We start from the raw sequence: 15,018 nt of genomic DNA, 5'->3' as shown, positions 1-15,018 counted from the left end.
TTTGAATTCAATTCAATTGAACGTAATAACAGTTACATTTGCTGATCTCTGTTCGAAATTTTCGTCATAAATGTGGCACGATATTATCATGCAAGAAGTGAATAGCGAAAAATATATCGGTGAACAAAGATAAATTTCGCAATCTGACGAATATCGAGGCCATTCGATGAACACGGTCTCGAGTTCCCAGAGGTGCAAGATTTACCAGCCATCCGGATCCAAATCGAAATATCTCGTTCCGGAAAGGGATTAAGGGAGCAATTTTCCGAAAGCCTCCGCACGTCATTGTAAATTTTTCGCGGTCTGTATACGTGGCCTATTTTACAATTCATCGTGCGCGGAAGTACTAAAGTCACCGGGACGCAGAGTCGTAATATTATTCCGCGAGGAAATGTCTCTCCGCTCCCAAAGGGTGAAAGTAATCCAACTTGGGAACCAATCAACGGAGAAACGACGGAAGCCGCGGCGCGCTCCTTCGCGACCTCGTCATCGAAGTTTCCATCGATCCCATCAGCGGTCGGCCATTCCAGTGAAATTTCAATAAACGCTCGTGAACATTGTCCCTCATTCTGTCAGCGAGATATCGCCAGGCCGAACGTGCCTCGCCATCCAACGGACACATAAGAGGGAATCGGACCCTGTGTAACAATGATTCGAGGACAATGAAGGGATCGGTCGCGTTTCATCGCTCCCTCGTACAGGATAGCGGCAGGCAGTGTCCGTCATTATCTGTCAGCATCGATGAAACGTCGAAATTGTGGGAAATGCGGGACGAGATATCGAATCGCGCGATTTAAATGAGGAGAATTGCAAGTGATCCTTGCGCAGGTGATCCAAGCGTTTGGATTCTCGAAGCTTTAACCCTTCGCAGACGGACGTCGACATTTCGGTGAGATGAAACACCGTGTACATTTGGAAGACCAAGACCAACACCTGTTCGTATTTGGAAGACCAAGTGATGAACAAATGATTTAATTACTTGGACAGCAAGAGACCAGTAGATTCCTTTGTTTTCTATTACTTAAGCAATTGATGTATAATTTCACTTCGTCTGTTGAAGGTTTGTATATTTCAAAGAATCTCCCGCTAGGGTTAACATTGTTTCGTTTGAGGATGTTTAAAGCAAAGAATGTAGATAGAAAGGTTTCGTCAGCAAAAATATTCGTTGATAATTACATAAAACTGTTAATGAAAACTTAGAAATATTTTATTATACCATGTCGAAGTATAATAAAATTGACTTTATATCAAAATTAATGTTAATACATTCGATAGTATATTAAAAATGTCCTTCGTCGATTTAACATCTAGCATAGACTGTTTCGAAAACGAATTCAAGCTGAATTAATTTCTCGCGAATCAGCTGACGTCGAGATTCCATATTTCGATACGCGACAGGTCTAAGATCTTCATTATCCGTCTAGTATTAATTAATTCAAACCCAGAGATGAGATCAAGCAGATTAATCGAGGTTCCGCTATGTTCACAAATAACGAGGCGGATAGAGTTTGCAGTTGCTAAAAGGTGACTCCATTACGGACACGTTTCTCCGTGGCGCGATGCGCTCTCGCCTCGAAATTCCGATCATTCCTGATCCTCGCAGCCGAGGCGAGCCTCGCACGTGCGCGCGCGACGATCCTCGCAACAACGTAAATACCATAAGGAAGTCATTAATCTACGTTGACTCGCGGCAGCTATCTTCGGCCCCCGTGCAGAAGGACGTTACCGTGCTGCAGAAACCGTGGACGGATCGAGAGAACCAACGACACCCTCCCGGCTATCTTGAAGGACGGCATTCCAGCCGGGCTCGAGGCCTACGATGTCCTTGCGAAGCTTCTTATTTGGAACTGTTACCGCGAGCGTTACTTTTTTCTCGTAAGGCTTCTGAGACATAATTTTTTTGGAATTTTAGATGGTACCTTTGACATGTTGCTCGTTTGTTTTTTGACACGGGGCTTCTTCGTATGACATAATCTTTTGGGATTTTGGATGCTATATTGGAGATATTGATCGGGTGATTTTTAACGTGTGACTTCTTTGACATCATTTTTCGAGACTGTGGATGCTATCTTTGAAATGTTATTCGTTTGATTTTTGACATAGAGCTTCTTTCTATGACACAATTTTTTGGAATTTTCAATGCCACCTTTGATATTTTGTTCATATGATTTTCGAAGTAGATTCGTCTATAAATCTAGATAAATAAGAATATGGGCTAATATCCTTTCGAAGGATCTACTCTGATTTTAGCAGCTTTAACTGTCGGTCTTATAACTATTCATAATTACAAACAACAATAGTATAATGAATTCTTATCTGGAGGGATAAGAATTTAATGGTATCAACAGAGTCGGTCGGTGAACATCGGTGCGCGCGAGGTAGGTCAGTACGACCACGTACAGTGACGTAACGGAAGAAACAAATACCTCAAACATCTACATCTTAACCCTTTGCAATCAAGAGGTGACTCTCAGTCACCGTTTGATTTGATATAACAAAATTACAAAGTATTATATATAATATTAAGTTTTGTATAATACATCAATGTGTGAAATATTTATATAGAATAGCTTTGTTTCTTAATTTATGTGTGTTTTCTCATTAATTCGTTTCAAATAGTGTCGTCTATGTCTCATCGAAAAGCGTCGAATGTTTCTAGAGAAAAGCTTTCGAGTGCGAAGAGTTAAATTAAAAATCTTACAAACGTTGAATAGAAAGCAAGATCATTTCATTCAGAATGACGCGTAACGGTGACGTCGCCTTTGCGTCGATGATCTTGACTCAACTCGTGTGAAGAGGCGGGATCCGCTCGAAGCACGTTCCCCTCGCGTAACAATTTTTCACACTGTTAGGGTTCAACGAGCCAGACTTCTGATAATAAGACAATTTCCTTCGATTCCGGGTACTCGAGCGTCGTTCCCTGGATTGCATTCGACTTATTCGTAGCTTGACGTTGGGTCACGTATTCTATAAGGCTCACGCTCGATGACCGCGAACGATTCTCAGAAGACATCCTCACCGGTCTATTTTAACCCACTTCTTTCCGGGTGAAGCATCCAGAGTGCAATCGTTCAAAGGAAATTGCGACGGTCCAGGCGTGACGCTATGGATCTTACGTGTTACGAATCTGCGAAGCCTGTGCTTGCCGCGCGTTGTACCATAATCTTTACGTACAACGCGATTGTATGAATATGGAGGACAGATGGATATAGAGTATAGATACGTAGATGAACTTCACGATGAACTTTCACTGGAAATATCAGATTAAGAACGCAATTTTTCGAAATAACAAGGATGCGATTGAAAAGGGACATGTTCGCGTAATTCAGTAATCTTATAAAGAGCTCCAACTTGAAAAGAAGATTGAAAGTTACTAAAAAATTTCAGATATACCTTACGTATACCTTCACCCTTTGCTCTCGAAAGTTTTTAATTAGAAATATTGGAAATTTTCCTATAAGGCACCGACGACATTCGAAACTAACGAGGGAACACATAGATTAGAGAACAAAGCTCACTTTGATTATATAATTTCCAAAACATTCGAATAATATTTATTCGTATATAATCTCATCGCGAAAACTCGCTGGATAAATAAATCAAATTCAGCGTGCCCAATTTAAACGCAATTCGGAGACCGTGCTACGCGAAATTTCCCGAAAACTTGAAATTACTGCTAACTAGTAACTAAAAGGAAATAACTAAACCGCGCGGCATTCGAAAGTTTCGCAAACTTCTCGGAGCGGCATGAATTTTGAAGGGAAATGGACGAGCGTGACTAACGGTGAGCTGTCGCTCGCGAGATCAACGGAGACTGATACCGTTTTCCAGGCGAGGAGGAAAGAGAAACAGGATGGAACACGTGGTCGCAGATAAGAAGAGCCCGGAGAGCATTGGCCTCGAGCATGATTTCAGCGTTCGCGCCGGAAACATGTGGACACAGGTGCTCCGAAGGTAGTAGACACCGTAACGTCTATCGATCGTTTCGGAACTCCGCGGTGCTGCTTACCGCCGGTGTTTCGAGGTCGTCGTCCTTTCTAGTTTATACGGGGAGTCGATAAACGCGGGACACTTCCATCAGTTTTTATTCCGTGACGGGAAATCGAAACGAGGGACGAATATTCCATAGAATTCCTGTTGACACCGTTCATCCTTTGCACTCGACGAATATAGCTCTAGCTATAAATATGCATCAGTTTCTAATAAAGTATGTATGAATGGTATAGAGATACGACTGAGATATGAAATTTAACTCTTTCAAGAGATAACTCTCAGTCACCGTTTGATTTGATATAACGAAACCACAAAATGTTATGTATAATATTAAGTTTTGTATAACGCATCAATATGTGAAATATTTATATAAAATAGCTTTGTTTCTTAATTTCCGTATATTTTCTCGTTAGTTCGTTTCAAATAGTGTCGTCTATGTCTCATCAGAAAGTGTCGACTGTTTCTAGTGAAAAGCTTTCGAGTGTAAAGGGTTAATACAATATATTATGGCTGATTATTTATAAGATCTTAAAAACTATTCGCGATCGCACCTGAAAAATACCAACAAAACTTTGTTACTATTAACGGTTAACAGACAGGAAGTATCAACGTGTTAAGTGTCATTTAAATTGCTTATAATTCCCATAAGGAATTGATTGCTCATTCAGACTACAACAAATATTTCTCTCACTACCCTGATACGAATTTCTGACGCAGAACTGTACAGTGATACGATTCCAAGGATACGGTGTGTATCTTCAGCACAGCTTGCGAACAGATTGCGAGCACAGTTCGCCAACTGTCTTTTAGTTTGATGATTGCGCTTGCTTGGATTCTATCGCGAAGTTATTATTCGAACGGGTTACACTGGAACCGCTGACACAGGTTTCACCGACGTTGTTTTGACGCTGGGTTTACCCAAGCCAAATTTAACCGACGGAATTCACTTGCAGCAGCGTTAACTGTAACAATGTTCCCACCGATGTATGAATTTCGTGGAATTATTGATGCTGTTAGAGGAGTACTGATATTTGAACGCGAAGCGTACTCGGAAATCTTTCTTCTAGCACCATCGTGCGAAAACAATGTGTTAAACCTCGCAATTGTGTCCAATTGCATCATTGCCTCTTTGCGCTGGGTAACACGATTAGCATAGACAAACGCCTCTCTGCGCGTTTAGGATATATTCCAATTGTCAGAAGTTTATTTCAGCCCCCCAACGGCAACATAGTTTTCCAACAACATGGTTAGTAATATGGACCTGTCACAATTAGCACATTCGCTGCCACATGGGACCGGAGCTTCGAAATGACTTGAAAACAATTATGCCATAAGACAACTAACATCGAATAAAAATGTTCAATAGCGTAAATAACTAAATAACAGTGTAACGTAAGAATTGTAGTAGCAAATAATTAATAATTGTTTCTTTTTATCTTCGCTACAAAGGAATAAGTGATACGTAAAACGCTGATGTTTTTCGTGGCAGTCAACGTGTTAGGCTCGATTCTTTATTGCGAGGTCTGTAGAAGTCTGAGGAAACTCTAAGATACTTGTATATTAAATTAAGGACTACCGGTATCAATGCGATTTTTCATTTCCGTTGCAAAATGATATGAAAATTCGACAGAAATGTCAATTGTATATTAAATTAGGAAGTATAATCAGTGACATTTCAGCCAAATCTTTATATCATCCCTGTTATTTAGACGTTTTCGATTGACCTTTAACCTTTTAGCTACTATACGCCACTATAATGGCTTTCGTGTATATCATCTTTTTGAACAGTACACCAGTATAGCGGCACAATTCTTTCTCTGTCATCGACAGCTATGCACATTATAATCTAATCTAACATAATTGCGCAGTGGGAAATCCTATCAGTCTCAAATCGCAGTGCTACATTCATGATACGCAGACTGCGTCAAACCTTGCCGTAGAGAGGTACAATAGTTTGGCGGCTAGTCCTGCCGTAGCTAAAAGGTTAATGATCCATACTGCCGAGAGAGAGTTAAAGAGAACAACATCTATCTCAATCTACCAGATATTCTGTAGTTGGCAGTAAATACAATAATCCATTCGAAACAAAAGTTATCAGGGCCCACACACCAGAGCACAAGTAATACCGGATGTGTAGCTCCGTAAAAAAAGCATGGTCGCAATTGCACAACAATGGTGGAAAATCATGCATACGCGGAAACCGTGTACAAAGCTTCCGCGTACCAGTTTGTCAGTCGTGAAAATGGTCGGTAAAAGCTCGACGTGCCGGCACATGATTCGTCGCGAATGGGTTAACATCTTTCCCGCATTGTTCCCGGGGTGCTCTTTATCCCGGGCGCGGGGGCGACAGCCTTTTTGCACGCGTGCCCACGAAAAAGCACACGCGTCGAGCACACGGTAAACATGAACGAACAGGGGCTCAAGGGGACTGGCAAGGGAAAAGCGGCGAAGCAACAGACAGGACGGAATGTGGGCGTGCGGCGTCTAGATACCGAAAGATAGAGATCCATGTTTCGCGTGTGTAGTTCATTGCACACGAGATGAGTTCCGGGACGTCTCTCGCTGTGTATTTTGTCCATAGTTCCGACTAGTAACGTATAACCGTATCGACGAACAGTAAATCGGTATTGAAAGTGAGACTAGAACAGATGGAAATTGACGAATTAGAGCTGTGTTCCTTCTAGAGATCATTCTCCGTTCAACGAAGAGTACGCGAGTATGTGTATAGGCAATTGAATAGTTGAATCTGAGTTTGAGTGATTCGGTAATTGCCAGGAATGTCGAGGGAAATGTACATAGAAACATGTAATGCGGAACTAGAAAGAATTCGATGAACTGATTTCAAGATAAGTCGTGTATGAAACAATAGAAGTTAACAGACGTTAATGTGACTGTATTTGAGTTGAAATTAAATATTATTTTTTTATTATCATTATCAATCTTTATTATGAATTGTTCATCCTTGGGGTAAATGCAGACTTAGGACGAATATAGAATCTTTCCACGTTGCTTAGTCAATTATCAACGATACAATAAATAAAAGAAAGGGCACGAGCGAATACAATTGTGGAAGAAGCTATGGGGCAAGAGGTTAAAGATTCGTGTAGACATGTAACAAGAATATAGATTCTTTTTTAATACATTCAAACATTTCAAAGAATTTTTCAATTTTTTAACACACATTTCATGTACCACGTGTACATGTGTATTGTAGTTTACGTCTAGAATCGGGTTTTAACTGAAAAGGGAAACGCAGTGTCCGGAAAACGGACCGACTGTCCTCCAGCCAGTGCAGGCGTTCCTCAGTTCTGTTTCTATCGCTTTCGCCCGGCTCGCTGACTCGCTCAGCTATCTCGCTAAGTTTTTCCTTAACGCGATTGTTGTTCGCCCCCTCGCGCTCGTCTTCCGCCCATTGTTCCGTCCGCGGAGCAGAGCCATTAATTGTGGCCCAGTTACATCACGACACCTGGCATCAACGTGCGATTAATACCGCCAAGCTGGTGCTCGCATCGAGGAACGCGATTACCGTCCGTTGCCATTGACGACGAATCTTGATCCTCCGACTCAATACCAAACATGGAGTCAGTTTGGGTAATTTTGACCCTTTGCACTGTTTTGTAGAGCGTGACATAAATTTTACTCATAGGTAGTCCTACGTACTAAGTCATGTTTCATATATTTTAATTTATTTGTTTTACTGTCGATGCGATTTGTGAAGAATTTGTTTGGTTTCTATGTTATCAATCAACTGTCCTTTGAAAATTTCAAATTAAGCAGAGTTACTGGGAAATAATGCGTATTTGGAACATTAAGGATTCAATTTTCAATTCCCATCCCCTGAAATCCAATATATGTTCTAATTTTAACACTAAATTTCAACTAGTAAAAACCCGAGCGTCGATGATTATACTGATACATTTTTAAACATCAATCAAGCCGAAATTTCTAACTTACGAAAAAGAATAGGGAATTCGATTTTGTAATTTTTCTTTAGATTTGTGTTATACATATCTAAAATGTTACATGAACGTAGGATTCGCAATTAAACGATAGACTAAAAATCCCACATTATCGCGGGGCCGGTGCGCAATGTGTTAAAAAAGGATCCATTAAGCGTATTATTAATTGTTTCTCATTATCATTTTTTCTTGTCGGTTTAGCTGAAGTTAAATCAAGCTAACTAAAGCATAACGGATATGAAATATAGCGTAAATCTATATGCATTTAATTTAATGCGTTCTAAAGTTAGTTAACAATTTATATGGAGTGGAGCTAGGAAAAATAAAGGATCAAGTGACTACAAAAACTGAACGACTCGCCTTTTTGCCGTCCCGACCGCAAGAAACTTTTCTCTCGGACATTCCTCGGCTAAATTGGATTATAAGAACCCATCAACGGGACTTGGCCATTTATGACATCCGCAGTCTAATTATGACCTTATGAGCGCCGAGCGTCACCTTTCATGCATAGCGCATAAGGAGCGATATAACAAAGCTCCGTTTTTGCCTGGCAATCTCGCGCGCTTACTTTGCACACAATTCGAGAATCTAGAGGTTCTTCGTCTGTTAATAAAGAAAATACAATTCGATTCACATCGGTGAAGAAAATGTAATTCAATGGCGCATTAATAAAGCACATTCCATGCATTCGTAAGAATGCTTAACACGTTAAGCGCCGCGAAATCTTGACCGTTTCTCCGTAGAGTTATTCTTTCGTTGCAAAGAAAAGTAGGAAAATATTAATTATTTACCGTCACAATCTTTACATTACACTATTATCAGCTTAGTTAAGTTATTAAATATTTTCATTCGACATCGGTTATCTTGTACGTTACGATTGTTTTCAAGTAATACAGAAGCGTCAGTCATCAGCGACTGACATGGCGCTTAACGTGTTAAGAACGCAGAAGATTAAAAAATGAATACCACAATGAACAGTTTACGAAATCCCTAATACATTTTACGCTTTTGCAATCTCCAACAAAGAAGAAATAATATTACGTTCGATTTTAGCTGCTAGAAACGAACCAATTTGAAGAAATTAACTATTCAAACCAGAATCTCAAAATCGACATCTATTATTTTAACACATCCTCTCGTTCTAAGAACCTCAACTACACATAACAATTGATGATTACAAACGTTATTTTAACTAATTTAATTAATCATCATCACCGACAACCTGTAATCAGATAACACACCATCGACCCACGGATAACTCCGTCTCCGACCTACCCCACTCAACAGAATCGCCGCTTTTCGCAAACAACGCACCCCCTAACCCAAGGTCCCCATCCCCTTTCACAATCCTCCGCGCGAAAAAAAAACGGGCAGACGCAGCAAGAACCAAGAAGAGAGGGTGACCCCTTAAATCGTATTGTGTTGCGTATCAGTCGCGACAGGCCCGAGAGGCACGAACGGTCGGAGAGAAAGGGTCGGCCAAGAGGGGAAACGGTACGCATGGTTTTGGTTTGGGTTCGTCGGACCGTCTCTTGCGTAACACGGCCCTGAGCCGTAGTCTTACAACGCTAATGGAAGCCTCTGGCAGGCTTCCTCCTACGGGCCAACAAAACCCGTTTCTTCTTACAGCTTAACGATCGCGTACGCGTCAGAATTTATAAGGTACGCCGAGGGCCGAAGGACGCCAGTGACCTGGGACCAGCGACAGAAAGAAGAGAGGCAAGAAAAAGGAACGGCGAAGTGTATCGTTTAGGGGCAGCTCGCAGGGTTCGCAGGCGGGTCATGTCTGTTCTCCGGGGAAATCCGGCCGAGTTGCGCGCTCGCCAACTTCCGAGAAGAGAAACAACAGCCGCGATCTGCTTAGTCTCCCGCCCGAGAGACAAAATGAGCCGGAACAGCGCGCCCAGGACAAGACAAACTTGGAGTTTTCCTTTTTAATGAATGCCACCCCCGCCGTCCATCTAACCCGGCCTCGTGAATATTTTCCGAACGGCTTTGAAACTTCCTTACGGGCGGCCGTGTTTGAGTTCGGGTCCTGGCGAGCCGTTCGACGAAATTTATTCGAGCTACTTCTGCCTCTCTGAACGGAAGAAGTTAGCGACGCGATGGACGAGCGGCTGGGGTGGCTAGATGGATGGGAGGACTTTGAACGCACGTCTTGGAGTTTACAATCTGATCGTTTCTCGGGCAAATCTTCTCTATTTCAACTTTTCTTTTGACACTTTGTTGAAGATTCCTCGCGTGTAGTAGCATTTTCGAATTAAAACTCTTGTGAAGCGTAGAAGACGTTTGAGAGAATGAATGATATAATAGATATGAATCTTTATTCTCATAATTTGATTATGAAGATGAGAGGAAGAACAGGCTGAAGACGTCAAGAGGCTACATGTTGTCGAGAGAAATGGGAGATACCTTATTTGTAGATAATGTATTCATTCGCTACGTGCGAGGTAACAATCACTACTATCTCCTTAACCCATTTGCATCTTCGCTCTAAATGTGAAGCTTGCTTTATAAATCAGAGATGCTCAACTGGAAGTCTTTCAAGCTTTTGATTGAAATGAATCTGCTTCGACCGATATACTCGAGTAACACGTAGACAAGTAACAGTAATTGTGCGCGGATTATTTCGCTTAATGATGCGAACAGGTTAAAGGATCGATACTCGAGCTACAACTTGAGCTTTGCCTTAACTTTCTTTTGCTCACTTTTCATGCCTTAGATTGATAGTTTCAGTTACCTATTATTATTGCTCTACAATCATAGGTTGCTCGCTGCATTGCTATTCTTCTATTGCACGGTGTTCGTGCACCTGTGGACAGGTACCTACAATGTCTTTTCCAAGTAAACCGAGCGGTCTTTCACGGGTGTCCCTTACAGGATGTCAACCCGCCTCGTCAAATTCATCCAGGCTCTTTCACAACCGCCTGCACAGCTCCCCGCGGTGTCGCGCGCGAGCGCTCGCGAAAAACGATATCTGGCCGAGATCGAATTTGCGGTGAACCTCGAAACCGCGATTCGTGATCGACGAGAGGACGGTGCTCCAGTTCGTGGATGCGACGAGAACGGCTGCAGAGTCTCGTGACAAAATCTAAATTACTCCGCGACAGTTGGACTACTTTCTTTTTGTCTTTTGTGCTCTGTTCTCTTTTTTCTTTGTTAATTAATGATCGTTTAAGTTTCTAGGTTAACGGTTTTAGTGTAAGATATTATCTCCCGTGGCACTTCTGGGGGTTATATTAACTTTCACATGTTGCTCCCATAGCATGTTTTGCATCAACATTTGAATATGTTAATACCATGTTGTGTGTCGAATTTTTTTAACTAGTTTCTTTGATTTATGAACATGTATTTTCGTCAACGATCATAGCACGCTGTAAAATACCAGTTCTCGTCCGAGTACTTGGATGGGTGACCGCCTGGGAACACCGTGTAATAATCTTACTATTGCTGGAGTACTCTCATTCATTTGTTACTGTTTTTTTTTTGCTTCGTTTCGAAAAAGAAAATTTTAGGCATACCAAGCCAACATAACCTCAACACCCACGTGGTGTCTCCGATCCGACACAAGACGAACGAGAGGCTGGAAGAAAATGAGAATATAGTCCAAATGGTGGATCGCAACAATGATTTGCAACAAATAATTACACAACGCAAACGAAAGTGGACTAGTCCAATCGAAATGGCCACGCCTAAAAAACCATTAAAAACCATAGTGGAAACCTCTAATAGGTACGCACTATTACAAGATATGGATGTGGAAAAAGAAGCCAAAAGCAGTCATCAGAATAGTGCCAGCAGTAGCCAACAAAACAAGGGTGTCTCTGGCAATAATAACAAGTCAAAGAAACCCCCGCCATTAATAATGCATGGGAGCGTTAAAAATCATAACATGTTCATCTCGCTAATTAAAAATACAGTAAAAGATAAATTTAATATTAAATACAATGAGGATAGTGTAAGTGTACTGCCACACACAGTCACAGACTATGAAGCTCTAAAGACAACGTGGAAAGAAAGGCAGATAAATTTCCATACGTACACAAAGAAGGAAGAGAAAAAAAGAGTATATCTTCTAAGTGGACTACACAACGAAGTTACACCGGAGGACATTGAGAGTGATCTCAAGGAAGCAGGGGTGGAAATAATAAATATCAACAAAATGAAGGGAACATCGAGACCACTATTTATGGTAACAGTACCAATTAATATGAACATTAAACTGTTACAAAGCAAAATCAAATATATCTGTTACACCAACATAACGTGGAATAATTATATCACGAAGCAGAAAATAACAGTGTCACAGATGTCAAGAGTGGAGACATTCAGCAAGTAATTATTATGCTGAACCAGCTTGCATGAAATGTGCACAAAAACACCATACGAAAGACTGTCTCAAACCTAGGAGCGAACCAGCTAAGTGTGTCAACTGCGGCGAAGCACACCCAGCCAATGCAACCAGCTGCGTAGCATACGTGAGTAGACTAGAATGGTTACAAAACATAAAGATGCACCAAACTCATAAACCAAACATACAAATCAATAAACTCTCAAACAAAACACAAATGAACAATACAAATCAAGATCAGTTCCCAGCATTCACATCCACAAAACAAACAACACAAAAATCAATGCCAACAGGAACAGTAAATGTATGATTCGATAAAACAACGAAACAGACAAACCCAGTGGAAATTCAAAATGTACAAGAGGTCAATAACACAGAAATCACACAATTAGTACAATTAACAAATGAAATTAAAAAACTAAATAACTTCATAAATATATCAAAAATGTTAGAATCTGTGAAACAGCTGAATATTCAACTAGCAACCTGCAAAACTGGTATAGAGAAGTTTCACCACTTTGTCCAATTTTGTGAAAACATTGAATAATGTTGGAGTCTCTGAAAATCTATAGTTGGAATGCTAATGAAGTAAGAAACAAGATAGGAGAATTAATGAACTTTGTCTCAGTACACAAGGTTGATGTAATGCTCATAAATGAAACAAAAATAAAGGAAACAGACAAACTCAAATTAAAAAACTACACCACAGTAAAACGCTGCAGAGATAACTCTGCTGGAGGAGTAGCGATTCTGATAAAACAAAATATCCCATATAAAACAATATCGACTAACCTAGGAACTACAATAGAATATACGGGCATAAAACTAGAAAATAACATTACAATCATCTCAGTGTACAATAACCCTAGAAATACCATCATGGAGAGAGACATTGAAAGACTCATGAGCACAGGGAACAAGGTACTTATCATCGGTGACCTAAACGCTAGACATAAGGCATGGAAGTGCCATATGGCTAATAAAAATGGACGAACTTTATATAAATATACACAAGACAATAACTGTTCACTGCTATACACTGATGAGCCGACACATTATCCCACAAACAGCATGACACCCACAACGATAGACATTGCTATCAATAAAAACATAAGTACAGTTTCACAGCTCACAGTCTTAAATGAATTAAGCTCTGATCACAGACCCATCATGCTCACAATAGGTAATGCAATTAGTAAAACACCACCAAAACTCATATATACATATAAAAACACTGACTGGGAAGAATTCAGGAAAGTACTGGAGTGTACTCAAAGTACTCAAGTAAGTACTCAAACAGTGAACTGGAGAAGGCTGTTAGCAATATTACAGACAGCATTCAGCTGGCCATAAACAAAACCATTAAGAAAAAGAAGATAGGCAGCATGAAAGACAACCTACCTGTAGAAATAATAGACTTAATGAAAAGAAGAAACAAGATCCGGAAAATATGGCAAAATACGAGACAGCCACATTTAAAAAACAATACAATAACATAACACAACTAGTAAGAGACAGAATACATAAACATAGAAACAAAATCTAGGAAAATAAATTAAAATCTTTAAACCCAAAAGATAACACTTTATGGAGAATGACAAAAGCACTAAAAAAGCCATATAACATGATTCCTATACTACAAGATAATGGTACAACAGCAATATCGGACAAAGAAAAAGCAAATATGCTAGCAGCACAATTCAAGAAGGCCCACTCAATTCAGCTCATAAACAACACCTTGGAACAAGAGCAGATTATAGAGGACGTTATGAATTACCTGTGGCAAAAAAAAGAAGTGCAGAAGACTTGAATAATTTCTGCATATCACCGGCAGAAGTAGCACACACGCTAAAAGAATTACCCTCAATGAAAGCACCAGGATCGGATCAAATACAGAACATAGTTAATGTACATTATTAATGCCATTTTCAAACTTAGCTACTTCCCACAACAATGGAAAATCGCAGAAATTATCCCTATCTTGAAACCAGGAAAACTAGATACAAAGCCGGTTAGTTATAGACCTATCAGTTTACTACCAACTATGGCTAAAGTAACGGAAAAGATAATTCTAAAAAGGTTGCAAAAACATGAAAATACTTTGCACATAATACGAAACGAACAATTTGGTTTCAGACATAGGCATAGTACAGTACAGCAAATCTTCAGAATTACAAATGATATTATTACAGGCTTCAATAAGAATAAAATCACTACAATGCTTTTATTAGATATGGAGAAAGCGTTTGACAAGGTATGGATAGATGGATTAACACATAAGCTAATTAGTTACAAATACCCACCCGTGTTAGTCAAACTAATACACTCATACATGACAAATAGAAAATTCAAAGTTAAAATAAATAATGCCAAAACAAATGAAAACATAATCACAGCAGGAGTACCGCAGGGATCGATACTAGGGCCAGTACTTTTTACTATTTTTATTAATGATATTCCAACATTCGCAAAAACAAAAATAGCGTTATACGCTGATGACACAGCAATATATGCACAGTCGTTTCATGCAACAAGCAAATAAGCAAATACAAATTCATATCACACAATTAGAAAAATACTTTAGTAAATGGAAAATAACACTAAATGCAGATAAAACAGAAGTTATAGTAGTCTCCAAAAGAGTAAACGGCAATAGAATCGTGACGCCATTAAAATTTAATAATGAAATAGCACAGGTTAAAAATAGCGTAAAAT

The 15,018-nt window shown here is 39.9% G+C and overlaps 1 protein-coding gene across 1 annotated transcript in view; it reads right to left on the bottom strand.

Moving 5' to 3' along the window:
* Positions 1-15,018, bottom strand: part of LOC116427642 (uncharacterized) — a 188,695-nt gene that overhangs the window by 132,518 nt on the left and 41,159 nt on the right. The gene's annotated exons all lie outside the window — the stretch shown is intronic.

This window comes from Nomia melanderi, chromosome 6, assembly GCF_051020985.1.
Source record: "Nomia melanderi isolate GNS246 chromosome 6, iyNomMela1, whole genome shotgun sequence".
NCBI classification, from domain to species: domain Eukaryota; kingdom Metazoa; phylum Arthropoda; class Insecta; order Hymenoptera; family Halictidae; genus Nomia; species Nomia melanderi.
The sequence above is the reverse complement of the archived record's forward strand: the minus strand, read 5'-3'. Positions and strand labels throughout refer to the sequence as shown.